Source organism: Callorhinus ursinus, unplaced genomic scaffold (genome assembly GCF_003265705.2).
Source record: "Callorhinus ursinus isolate GAN/ISIS: 27379988/994484 unplaced genomic scaffold, GSC_fseal_2.0 scaffold8, whole genome shotgun sequence".
NCBI lineage: Eukaryota > Metazoa > Chordata > Mammalia > Carnivora > Otariidae > Callorhinus > Callorhinus ursinus.
In genome coordinates, this window is record NW_027397070.1 from 48903225 (window position 1) to 48917325 (window position 14101).

Consider the following 14101-nt stretch of genomic DNA (forward strand, 5'->3'; position numbering starts at 1 on the left):
TATATATATATATATATATATAGAGAGAGAGAGAGAGAGAGAGAAATGTATATACATCTATATGTTTATATATTTTGCCCATCTCCAGTCATTAATTTTGTGTGGGGCACGAAGACCATATAGGTTCTATTGGAAAATACTGTAACATGAGTTGACCAGTTGGGACTATAATACCCACTAGCTCAAGGTTCTTTAACATACAGCTTTTCATTAATTATTCCATTAATGTTTCAGAGTTTCCACTCATTCTAGGGCTCAAATCTATACACACACAAACACACACATATATCTTTTTTTTTATCAAGATTTTATTTATTTGACAGAGAGAGACATAGTGAGAGAGGGAACACAAGCAGGGGGAGTAGAAGAGGGAGAAGCAGGCTTCTCACTGAGCAGGGAGCCCGATGCGGGGCTCGAACCCAGGATCCTGGGATCATGACCTGAGCCAAAGGCAGACGCTTAACGACTGAGCCACCCAGGAGTCCCCATATATATATATTTTGTATTTATATTTCTGAAAGGACATGCACGAAATGTTATTGAACATTATTCATTTTTCAGAGTCAATAGAAATGGTACTATATAATTTTAAATGACTGTATATTATCCAATAGTCTATACTAAAATTTCTTTAACCAATCCTCAAGTCTCTATTGTCAGAGCTGGAGTTTGTTTCAAATCTTTCCCTATCATAGATGATGATTTTGTATTAGAGATGTCTACAACACTTTTTTTTTTTTTAACATATAACGTATTATTTGTTTCAGGGGTACAGGTCTGTGATTCATCAGTCTTACACAATTCACAGCACTCACCATAGCACATACCCTTCCCAATGTCCATCACCCAGCCACTCCATCCCTCCCACCCCCCACCACTCCAGCAACCCTCAGTTTGCTTCCTGAGATTAAGAATCTCTTATGGCTTTTCTTCCTCTCTGGTTTCATCTTGTTTCATTTTTTCCTCTCTTCCTCTGAATCTGCTTCTCAAATTCTGCATATCAGTGAGATCATATGATAATTGTCTTTCTCTGATTGACTTATTTTGCTTAGCATAATACCCTCTAGTTCCATCCACGTCCTTGCAAATGGCAAGATTTCATTTTTTTGATGGCTGCATGATATTCCTTTGTGTGTGTGTGTGTGTGTGTGTGTGTGTGTGTGTGTGTGTGTGTGTATGTATATATATATATATCACATCTTCTTTATCCATTCATCTGTCAATGGACATCTAGGCTCTTTCCACAGTTTGGCTATTGTGGACATTGCTGCTATAAACATTGGGGTGCACACGTCCCTTCGGATCACTACATTTGTTATCTTTGGGGTAAATACCCAGTAGTGCAATTGCTGGGTCGTAGGGTAGCTCTATTTTCAACTTTTTGAGGAATCTCCACACTGTTTTCCAGAGTGGCTGCACCAGCTCGCATTCCCATCAACAGTGTAAGAGGGTTCCCCATTCTCTGCATCTTCGCCAACATCTGTCATTTCCAGACTTGTTAATTTTAGCCATTCTGACTGGTGTGAGGTGGTATCTCACTGTGCTTTTGATTTGTATTTCCCTGATCTACAACCCTTTCTTAAGAACTTCCCCTGTCCACAGCCTTGAAGGGGCAGTCCCTGTGACCAAGGTGTACTATGCTAGCCATGCTTATTGGTTTTGGTTGAACATCTGCTCAAAAGTCAGTCCAATTCTCTTCCCCAAAATCTGGGGTTGGTACCACAGACCAAAACAGACTGTGAAGAGCCTCAGGTAAGGGACGGAACCTGCCATTTGGGAGAAACCTTCACAGGCCAAGTTAAAAGCAGATGACTAGGCACTGAAGACAACTGTTAGAGACAGGGAAATGATCATTCACGAAAGAGAAGTAGAAACAAGGGACTTTGGAGTCCAAGAGGAAAAGAGACACAGAAAATCTACCTGACCACTTTCTAATTCCCATAATGTCCGTGCTTCCTGCAATTGGATTCTGTAAGATTTCTTTATGTCCTAACAGTAAGCTTGCTTTCTTTCTACTTTTTATTGTAAAATATATCATACATATAAAAGATGGCATGAAAAGGAGACACAAAGCTAAAAATGTTAATACCAATCCCTACTTAGTAATGAGGTAATTATTCATACATTAGAAGTCCTCTGTCTAATGCCCCTTCCCAATCATATCTCCCCATATTCTGAATTCTGAGTAAATTATTCCCTTGTCATTCTTTATATATTTTAGGTATATTAATTACTGCTTTGTAAAAAACTTCTCTATTTTCTTTTTCAAATTTTTATTTAAATTCTAGTTAGTTAAAACTTCTTTATTTTAGAAAATTTTAAATACGCACAAAATGAGAGAACAGTGGAACAGAGATTCAGGTACTCATTATCTTCTCAACAACATTTTACGTCTTGTTTCTTTTGTCCCTTACCTTCCTGCCCCACCACCACCACACACACAGTGGATTATTTAAAGCGAAGAGAAGACATCATTATATTCATTTAGAACACATCTCTAAAGAAAAAGACTTTCAATATAGGTATGGTACCATTATCGTTCCTGCAAAACTGGCAATTCCTTAGCATCACTTAATACGGAATCCACATTCAACTGCCTCCAATTATCTCAGATTTTTTTTTTCTAACAGCCAGTTTGTTTGAAATCAGGATCCAAATAAGGTTCACGCACTAGATTTAGTTTATATGTGTCTTAGGTCTCTTAATCTATATCATTCCTCACCCCATTGTTTTTCATAAAATAAATCTGTTGAAATGAAAAGTCATAGGACCTGCAGATTTTCCCACATTCTGAATTTGGCTGACTGAATTTTCATGATTTCATGATTCTTCTATTCACTGTAATTACCTGTAAATTGACCTTAGATCTAGAGCTGTGCTAATACAGAAGCCATTAGCCTGTAGCTCAATTTAAATCAATTAAAATTAAATAAAAATTAAAATTCAGCCTCCTGGTCTTATTAGCCACATTTCAAGTACGCAATAGCCACAGGTTGCTAGTGGGTACTGGATAGCACAGAAACATTTTCATCATCAAAGAAAATTCTTTTGGACGGTGTTGACCTAGAGATTTAGATTCAGGTTCAGTTTTGATCTCACAGGACTACTCCAGACATGGCACATGAAGTTCCTATTGCATCACATCAGGAAGCACAAAATATATGCTTGTCACAACTTCAATGACGTAAAGATGGGTGAGTGGGTTCATGTTTTCAGCCTTATTTCACTTAATGGCTTTAGTAGCCATTAATGATCACTGTCTAAAATAGATCCATCATTTCATTAGAGACTAGAAAATGATTTTCATAATTCTAGCACCTTCTACATTTATGAGTTAGAATTCTTCTGTTAAAAAAAAAATCTCGGGGCACCTGGGTGGCTCAGTCGGTTAAGCGACTGCCTTCGGCTCAGGTCATGATCCTGGAGTCCTGGGATCGAGTCCCGCATCAGGCTCCCCGCTCAGCGGGGAGTCTGCTTCTCCCTCCAACCCTCCCCCCTCTCATGTGCTCTCTCTCTCTCTCTTTCTCGCTCTCTCAAATAAATAAATAAAAATCTTAAAAAAAAAAATCTCCTCCCCATCAACCATTTACTTACCCTGAAGTATTACTCATAAAAGAAAGGCAGGATAAAAAATTGAGTCTTCCCTAATTGTCAGAATACTAAGTTAGAATCATAGCAATCTCCATAAAATGATTTGGAGGTTTTGTAAAGTATTGTTAGAAATAAGCAGTTTTTAACATATTTTATGTGTTTCAAGTTTTCCTAGTTTTGGACATTGGGAGCTCTTTAGAGTTGGCTCCTGTGTCCGAGTAGTCTTGCTTATAGCAAAAGTTCCAAGCTCATCTTATAAATGCTCTGCCCCAGCCATTTCTCTAAGGAGTCCCAGTTCTTTCTGATGAGAAAAGGTATACACAGCAACCACATCAAAAAGGGAACCGTGAGAGGTGCCTGGGTGGCTCAGTGGGTTAAGTGTCTACCTTCGGCTCAGGTCATGATCCCAGGGTCCTGAGACTGAGCTCCACATCAGGCATCCTGCTTAAACGGGGAATCTGCTTCTCATTCTCCCTCCGCCCCTCCCACCCCACGCTTGTTCTTTCTCTCTCTCAAATAAAGTAATTAAATTAAATTTTAAAAAGGGAATCATGAGTTAATGGCTTTGCCTAATACATTCAACAGACCTTTACTGGGTCCCTGCTACGTGCCAAGCACCATATTCCATCCTGGAAATATAGTTAAATTAGATATGACTTATGCCCTTAAAGAGCTCAATCTACAGAGGAAGAGAAACTCATAAACAGACAGTTGTAATACAAATGTGTTATTATTTAGAATAGAATTATGCCCTTGACATCACAGGAACATAAGGGGTATTTAATTTAGGGAAGAAAGGTGATCAAAGGACTTTTCCTGAAAGATATGGCAATTATGCTATCTTAAAGAAAAAGTAGGACTTGGCCACAGCAAGGGCATTGAAAAGGGGCATTGCAGGTAGAGAGGATTAAATGAGCAAAAGCAAGAAGACGCAAAAAAAACCCCACCATGGCATAACTATAGAACACTGATGAAAAAATTAATGAAGACACAAAAAAATGGAATGACATCCCATGTTCATAGACTGGAGCTTCACACCCATATTAGGGGCGCCTGGGTGGCTCAATCGGTTAAGTGTCTGCCTTCAGCTCAGGTCATGATCTCAGGGTCCTGGGATTGAGCTCCATGTGGGCTCCCTGCTCAGCAGGGAGTCTGCTTCTCTCTCTGCCCCACCCCTCTCCCTACTTGTACCCTCTCTCTCTCCCTCTCTCTCAAATAAATAAATAAAATTTAAAAAAAAAAAGGAAAGAAAGATTACAAAACTGGAGATATCATACTTCCTGGTTTCAAAATATATTACAAAGTTACAAAAATTAAAAGAGTATGGCATAAAGACAGACCTATAGACCAATGAAACCGAGTAAGAGTCTAGAAATCTATCTATACATATATGATCAACTGATCTTTGAAAAGGGCACCAACAATACACAATGGGGAAAGGATAGTCTCTTCAACAAACTGTGTTGGAAAAACTGGATATTCACATGCAAAAGAATGAAATTGGACCCTTATTTCACACCATACAAAAGTAAACTCAAAATGGATTAAAAACATGAGACCTAAACTATAAAACTCCTAGAAGAAAACATAGGGGAAAAGCTTCATGACATTGGTCTCACAACAAAGCTTCATGATTTTATGGATATGACACCAAAAGCACAAGTAACAACAAAAATAGACAAGTGGGACTACATCAAACAGAAAAGCTTCTGCATAGCAAAGGAAACAATCAACAGAGGAAAAGACAACCTATGAAGTGAGAAAAAATATTTGCCAACCATATATCTGAAAAGAGGCTAATTTCCAAAATAAATTTAAAACTCCCATAACTCAATAGCAAAACAATCCAATAACCCAATTTAAAAATGGGCTTAAGACTGGGATATACATTTCTCCAAAGAAGACATCCAAATGGCCAACAAGTATATAAAAAGATGTTCAACATTACTAGTCATCAGGAAATGCAAATCAAAACCACAAAAATGAGATATCATCTTACACTGTTAGGATGGCTATTATCAAAACAACAACAACAGACAAGTATTGCAGAGGATGTGTAGAAATTGGAACCCTTGCACCTACATGAGAATGCAAAATGGTGTAGCCACTATGGAAAACAGTATAAAGAGTCCTCAAAAAATTAAAAATAGAATTACCATATCATCTACCAATCCCACTTCCAGGTATTAATCCAAAAGAATTTAAATCAGTATCTCAAAGAGATATTAGCACTCCAGTATTTCAGTGTAGCACTAGTCACAACAGCCAAGGTGTGGTAACAACCTAACTGTCCACTGACAGATGAATGGATAAAGAAAATGTGGTAGATACATACCATGGAATATTATAATATTTTTTAAGAGAAGGAAATCCTGCAACATGTGGTAACATGGATGAACCTTGAGAACGTTATGCCAAGTGAAATAAGCCAGTCACAGAAGGACAAATATTGCACAATTCCACTTATGGAGGTATCTAAAATAGTCAAACCCATAAAATCAGAGAGTAGAATGATGTTTGTCAGGGCCTACAGGGAGAGGAAAATGTGGAGTTGCTAATCAATGGGTATAAAGTCTAAATTATATAGGATGGGTCAATTCTAGAGACGTGCTGTACAATATTGTGCCAATAATTAACAATACTGTATTGTACACAAAAAAAATTTAAAGGAAATATTTAGAAGCACTTCACAGAAATAAAAAGAATAAACATTAGTAAAATAAACAAATAAAACACCATGGCTGTTCAGTGTGTATAGCAAGTTCAGTGTGTGCAGAGACCTGAATCTCTAACAAGTGTCTGGCTCCACACAGGTTGCTGGAGATGATGCACTAAAGCAAACACAGTTCTGGCCCTCATGAAGCTTTCAGTCCAGCAGGGAAGACTGAGAAGGACCTCTATCCCACAGATGATCAAGAATTTTAAGCTTAAGTGTAAGCTAGGAAATGACATGGTCAAATTTGTATTTCTGGGTAGGATTCTAGAGCAGCTGATGGTAAGATGGATCTTACCAGATCAGATAGGAGGCCTTGGCAAAGTTCACATGAGAGATGAGGACCTAGTAGTGATATCGGAGACAGAGTAAAGAGGACTCGATTAGAAAATCATTAGGTGGTCAAATTTGGTTTTAGGATGCCTGTGCTGGCCATGCTTATTTCCTTACTAAATGTTCACAAACCATTTGTGACATATTCTAGAACTTTGCTGAGAAGCTGCTTCAAGTTTAATGGTCTACAGATTCTGGATTCTAATCTCTTTTCCCCTTTGGAAATTGATACAGAGGTTCATTTCTAGTCCCTGACAGTCCTCAAAGAGCACACAGTTACAATTGCAGGTTCTTTCAGGACCCTGGATGTAGTAGTCACCTGTGGATCTTTTGGCTTTCAAATACTCAACCTTCTCCTGGAGGGGACTGACTTTGTAAACAGTACACAATGGAAGTCAGAATGGAAAATCCTTCTTTTTCCAAATACAGGAAGTTAGGGACGAGGCACATGACCTAAAATATCCCCACCAAGAACTGGAAATAGCAGTGGCACAAAGGAGGGAGAGAATGCATCTAGTGGCAGCCAAACAGCCCTCACCAAATTGTTCTTGCTGCTTAGCCTCTGGACCAGCCTACTCTTCAGCTTTCCAACAATGTGGTGAGCCTCCTATATTCTTCCAATAATCCATTTTCTGCTTAAGGCAGCCCAAATTAGTTTCTATTGCTTGTAATCAAGAACTCTGACCAAAAGACATGGATAGCATTTGCTTGGATCCAAAAATCTGAACTTAAAATAGTTAGATATCCTATCTTCGTTCTGATCATCTTTATTATTACAGCCAAGACCCAGTGTTTCCTTAGTGATCCTTACTGTATGTCAACTACTTTCTGAGCATTTTGTAGGCATCATCTTTTTGATTCCTCACTGAATCTCCCTGAATTGCATAACCATTGAAGTTGATACTACCATTACTTTTTTATCATTCAAGAAATTGAAGCTCAGAGCGCCTGGGTGGCTCAGTTGGTTAAGCGACTGCCTTTGGCTCAGGTCATGATCCTGGAGTCCCGGGACTGAGTCCCACATCGGGCTCCCTGCTCAGCAGGGAGTCTGCTTCTCCCTCTGACCCTAACCCCTCTTGGGCTCGCTCTCTCTCACTCTCTCAAATAAATAAATAAAATCTTTAAAAAAAAAAAAAAAGAAATTGAAGCTCAGCAAAATCAAGTAACTTGCCCAAGATGGCCAACAAAAAGGAATAGAACTGATATGCGTTCAGGCAGTCCAAGTCCAAAGCTAGCACTCTTAATAACTATATTACACACTGACTCCTCTTCAAATCTTTATTGTGAAATATTACACACAGAAAAGTACACACAAATGTGCAGCTCAATAAATTATCACAAAGCAAACACCTATATAAACTACTACCTAGGCCAAGAAACATCATTCCCAGCACTTTACAAGCCTCATTAATGACCCTCCCAATCATTACTTGTTCCCTTCCTCCATAACCACTGTCCTAATTTAGGGAATCATTTTCTTGCTTTTCTTCATACTTGGGCCACCTAAATATGCATTCCTAAATAGTGTTACTTTATTCTGCCTGAATTCTATATAAAGAGAAATAATGCAGAATATTTTAAGACTAGTTTCTTTCACTCAACATTATGTTTGAAAGATTCAACTATGTTGTTGTAGGTAAGTTTGTTTTCATTGCTATATAATATTCCATGAATATACCATAATTTATCAATATACCATTGATGAAATTTGGGTTCTTTCTAGTTTTTGGCTATTATGAATGATGCTGCTATGAGTATTTTTGTTCATGTCTCTTGGTACACATGTGCACGTATTTATTTTGTATATAAACCTAGGAATGGAATGGTTGAGTCATAGAAATGATAAACATTGCTAGACAATGCCAAACTATTTTCCAAAGGGGTTGTACCAAATATGCACTCCTGCTGGTATTGAGGAACATTCCTATTACTCTGTACCCTTTCCAATACTTGGTCATATTAGTTTTTATTTGGGCCATTCTGATTGGTGTATGCTTTTAGTTTGCACATCACTGATGACTTATGTTTCTTGACCATTTGGAAATCCTCTTTTATAAAAGGCCTATTCAAATCTCTTGCCTATTCTACGGTTGGAGTGTCTTTTTTTTCTTTAATCAAATGATCTTTTATTGAAGTATTTTCCTTTGTAGTCCTCAATAGCTGGGCATTCCACTGTACCACTGTTGATGTCATCTATGACGTCATGAGGGTGGCAGCCTTCAACATCACAGCCCACAGTCTGGCAGTCCCTAGGGTCTCTTTAACTGTTCCAGAGAGTTCTCTAACTAAAGATGGGTGTCCCATCTGTCCCGCAATGTCAACAATCTCATCAAAACTGGTATTTCCATTGTACTTAATATTTTTCCGCTTCTTTCTATATCTTGGCAGTTCCTTGAGGGCTTTGATAATGAGGGCAGAGGCAGAAAGTACCACCTCAATTTGGACCTGTCTGTCCTGAATGGCCATCTTCACTGTAATCCTCAGACCCTTTCCAATCACCAGTTGCTTGGCTAGGTCACCATTACCCTTTTTGGAAGAAAGACTCAGGAGGCCAATCTTGGGGTCCTGGGCAGACAGAGCACCAACTACCCCACTGGTACACTTCAGGTAAATGATTTTTATTTCATTGGGGTCGAATTTAGGCAGCACGGTGCAGGCAGCTGGTGTCAGATGAACCGGGTTAAGGACAGCCAAAGGAAGTTGCACCTTGGCCACCTCCGAGCCAAAAGCTGAAAGCTGGATTGTCTTTTTATTACTTATAGAAGTTCTAAATACAAATCTTTTGTTAATTACATGTGTTAAAAATACCTGCTTCTACTCTGTGATTTACCTTTTCACTCTTTTAATGGTGTCCTTTGGTGACGCAAAGTTCTTCATTTTAATTTGTCAAAATTTATCACTCTTCCTTTTTAGCCATTTGTATGTCCTGTTTGAGATGTCTTCCCCTACACTGAGGTCAATATATTCTCCTAGATTATCTTTTAGGAGCTTATTGTATTGCCTTTAACATGTTGGTATGCAATCCAACTAGAATTGATTTTTTTGTGTGTATGGTGTGCGAGGTAAGGATCAAGTTTCTTTTCTTTCCCTTCTTTCCTTTCTCTTGGGCTACTCAGTAGTCCCAGCGATATTTACCATTCTTTCCTCACTGCTCTACAGTACAGTCTTTATTGCAAACCAAAGATTTTGTTTCTAGGATTTTATTCCATTCCTACGGCCTATTAGACTATTCCATAAAAGCTTTAGACTAAATCTTGACACCTAATAGAGCAAATGTTTCCAACTTGTTTTTATTCACTCAAGTATTTTTATATATGCTATTTATGGCCTTTCATTCCTCTATATATTTTTTAGAACCAGCTTGTCAAATTTCCATGCAAAAACTCCAGCAAAACCCTGCTGGGATTTTTTTATTTATATATCAAGTTGGAGAGAACTGACATCTTTACAATATTGAGTCTTTCAATATAAGAATATATCTTTCCATTTATTTATTCTTTCATTTCTCTCAATAACTATACGGTTTTGGCCACAGAAACAAGATGACAAAGGGGACATCATCATCTGGAAAGTGTTGCAATAAGACATTTACATTGTGCCACCACTGTGGTTCTAAGGCCTACCACCTTTGGAAGTCGACCTGTGGCAAATGTGCTATCCTGCCAAGAGGAAGAGAAAGTATAACTGGAGTGCCAAGGCTAAAAAACAAAATACCACTGGGGCTGGTCGAATGAGGAAGCTAAAAATTGTATACCCCAGATTCAGGCCTGGATTCCATGAAGGAACATCACCTAAACCCAAGAGGTCAGCTGTTCAGCACCCAGTTCTTCCTAAGGATTTCAACAATTAATCACACAATAAATGTTCTGGTTTTTAAAAATAATAAATAATAATAATAATGTATTATAATCTTCTGCACAAAGACTTTGCATGTATTTTGTGGGATTTATTCCTAGGTATTTGAACTTTCTTTACTCTATGGTAAATAATATTTTCATATATTTTTTAACTTCACTGCTGGTTTAGGTACACTTCATTTTATTGCGCTTCACTCTATTGCACTTTGCAGGTATTGCATTTTTGACAAATTGAAGGTTTGTGGCAACCCTGTGTCAAGCAAGTCCATCAGCACCATTTTTCCAACAGCATTTGCTCACTTCATGTCTGTGTCACACTCGATAATTCTTGTAATATTTCAAACTTTTTCATTATTATTGTATTTGTTATAGTGATCTATCATCAGTGAATATACCTCTGCTAAAAAGCCCAGATGACGGTTAACATTTTTTAGCAATATTTTTTAAGGTATTATACTTTTTTTAGACATACTGCCATTGCACATTTAAAAGACTACAATATAGTGTAAACATCACTTTTATATGCACTGAGAAACCAAAGAATTTCACTTCACTTGCTTTATTGCAATATTTGCTTTATTGCAGTGGTCTAGAACTGAACCTGCAATATTTCTGAGGTAAGCCTGTATATATAAACATAATGAAATTTTGCATATTGGCTCTGTACCCAGCAATCTGGCCAAACTTATTAGTTCTAATAACTGATCTATAGATTCTTCTGGATTTTCCATGTATATAGTCATCATCGGCAAACAATGGATTTAACAGGATTCTTTTCTAATTTTCATATATTCTTTTTCTTGCCTGACTCTATTAGCTAGAATATCCAATAAAATGATGAATAGTAAGTAGTGAGAGTGGGCTCCCTTGTCTTATTCCCGATCTCAAGAAGAGAACTTTCAAATCTCACCATTAAGTTTGATGCTGGTTATAGGTTTTTTGTAGATATGCTTTTTCTAATTAAGGATGTTTTCTTTTATTCCTACTTTGCTATGAGTTTTGAATCATATATGGAGGTTGAATTTTATCAAGCACTTTCTCTGCATCTATTAAACTGATCATTTTTATCCACTAGTATACTAAAATGGTGATTTACACTGACTTTTAAAGAACGTTAAAACCACCCTGCATTCCTGAAAAAACCCAACTTGGTCATATATATTCCTGGATTTAGTCTGCTAACATTCTGTTCATGACTTTTTGCATCTATGTTAATGAGTGAGATGAAACTGTGATTTTCCTTTCATCTGAGATTTTTGATTCTGCCTGAAGAATTTAGTTATTCCTTAAGTGCCAGTCTTCAGGTGACAAATCCTGTTTTTGACTGTCTGAAAATATCTTTATTTAACCTTCATTCTTAAAGACTGTTTTCCTGAAAAAAGAATTCTATATTGGTATTTCTTTCAGTATTCTAAAGACGATCTAGCTTGTACTGCTCTGTGCAGAAGTCAGCTATCAGTCCAATTCCTATTCCTTTGAAGGCAAACTAATTTTTCTCTGGCTACTTTTCTCTTTACTTTGCTTTTATAGCAATTATTTTTTAAAGATTTTATTTATTTATTTGACAGAGACACAGCGAGAGAGGGAACACAAGCAGGGAGAGTGGGAGAGGAGAAGCAGGCTTCCCGCTGAGCAGGGAGCCCGATGTGGGGCTCGATCCCAGGACCCTGGGATCATGACCTAAGCCGAAGGCAGACGCTTAACAACTGAGCCACCCAGGCGTCCCTACAGCAATTTTTTTAAAAAGATATTTTTTTGAAAGAGAGACAGAGACACAGCACACGAGTGCGAGCTGGGGGAGGGGCAGAGGAAGAGTGAGACAGTCTCAAGCGGACTCCCTGCTGAGTGCAGAGCCTGACACGACTGGGCTCCACCTCACAACCCATGAGATCGTGACATGAGTAGAAACCATGAGTCAGACGCTTAACTTACTTGAGTCACCCATGCACCCCAGTTTTATAGCAGTTTTAACTTAATGTGAATCCACTGTAGATTTCACTGTACTTATCCTGCTTGGGATACATAGGGCTTCTTAAATCTGTGCATTCCATTAGCTTTGGAAAATTCACAGCTATTATCTCATCAAGCATTGCTTCTGTCCATTCTTGCTCTCACCTTCCAGGACTCCAGTTATATAAATGTTAGACCTTTTCACCATATCTTCTATGTCTCTTACCTCTTTCCTGAATTTCCCATTGTTGCATTTTTAAATATTTTCTTCTGGATATTTTCTTCTGACTTTTCTTCGGACCAGTTCACTATTCTCTCTTCAGACATAGTAACTTTTTGCTAAGCCTATCAACTGAGTTCTAAATTTTCATCTGTTTAATTATAGAATTTCTATTTGGTTCTATTTTTTTTAAGATTTTATTTATTTATTTGACAGAGAGAGAGAGCACAAGTAGGCACAGCAGCAGGCAGAAACAGAGGGAGATGCAGACTCCCTACAGAGCAGCGGGAGCCCTGGGACTCAATCCCAGGACCCCAGGATCACAACCTGAGCCGAAGATAGTCGCTTAACCAACTGAGCCACCCAGGCATGGTTCTATTTTTATAAATTTCAATTCTTTGCCAAATTTATCAAACTTGTCTTTTATCTTGAACATAATAAATATAATTATGTTTCAGTCTGTTGCCCCTTCGGATCGATTCATTCTATTGTTTCTTTTGATTTTTGTTCATGTTCTCTTCCAGGAATCTGGTTATTAATCAAATGTACCAGAAACTGTTCTCATAAAATTGTTTGTAGAAACAATCTGAAGCCTAATCTAAATAAACCTCCAGAGGTTTGCCCTTGCTTCTTCCACATACCTGGGGACTCTAGCAGCCTGGGAGCACCTTAACCCAATTTCACAAACTTAGATTTTTCTGAAAGTGAGCTGCACTCCCTGCAATGGCCTATTTCTAATTTGCCCTTACTTCCAGAACATGGCCCTTCATAGCTCCAACTCAGAGAAAAGGGAGTTCACCAGGGTTCCCCCTACTTGACTGGTTCTGAACATTCCTTGTTGCTTTAGTCCAGGGAGGCACATTCACAGCCTTGACAAACTTCCTCACTCAAGAATCCAGCACATGCCATCAGAGGAGAAAGGAGCCCTCAAAATGGACTCTCATCATTGGACTTCTATCTTTATACTTCGGCCCTCACATTGATAATAGCCTGGTAATTCTTCATTATCTGGCTAGCTCTCCAGGATCTTCAAGCAAATATTCACGTTGACAATTATTTTCTAATTGTCCCCAGTGGGAGAACTGATCCGATTACCTAAGCTGCCATTACTCAAAACAGAAACCAACACCACCACTTTACCTTTTTCAGTTTGAAAATACCTTACTGAATAAAATGGAAACAAAATAGAACTTTTAAAAAGTCTGCCTTCTTGGCGCACCTGGGTGGCTCAGTCATTAAGCGTCTGCCTATGGTTCAGGTCATGATCCCAGGATCCTGGGATCGAGCCCCGCATCAGACTCCCTGCTCAGGGGGAAGACTGCTTACCCCTCTCCCTCTGCCTGTTGCTTGTGTTCCCTCTCTTGCTGTCTCTGTCAAATAAATAAATAAAATCTTAAAAAAAAAAAAAACTCTGCCTTCTTTCTGTCACTGGCTAAC

General features: G+C 38.2%; 1 protein-coding gene and 1 pseudogene across 1 annotated transcript in view; one reads left to right on the top strand and one right to left on the bottom strand.

Annotated features, from left to right (window-relative positions):
* TMED8 (transmembrane p24 trafficking protein family member 8) overlaps positions 1-14101 on the bottom strand; it is a 42805-nt gene that overhangs the window by 22027 nt on the left and 6677 nt on the right. The window lies entirely within an intron of this gene.
* Positions 10180-10771, top strand: LOC112822149 (large ribosomal subunit protein eL37 pseudogene; annotated as a pseudogene).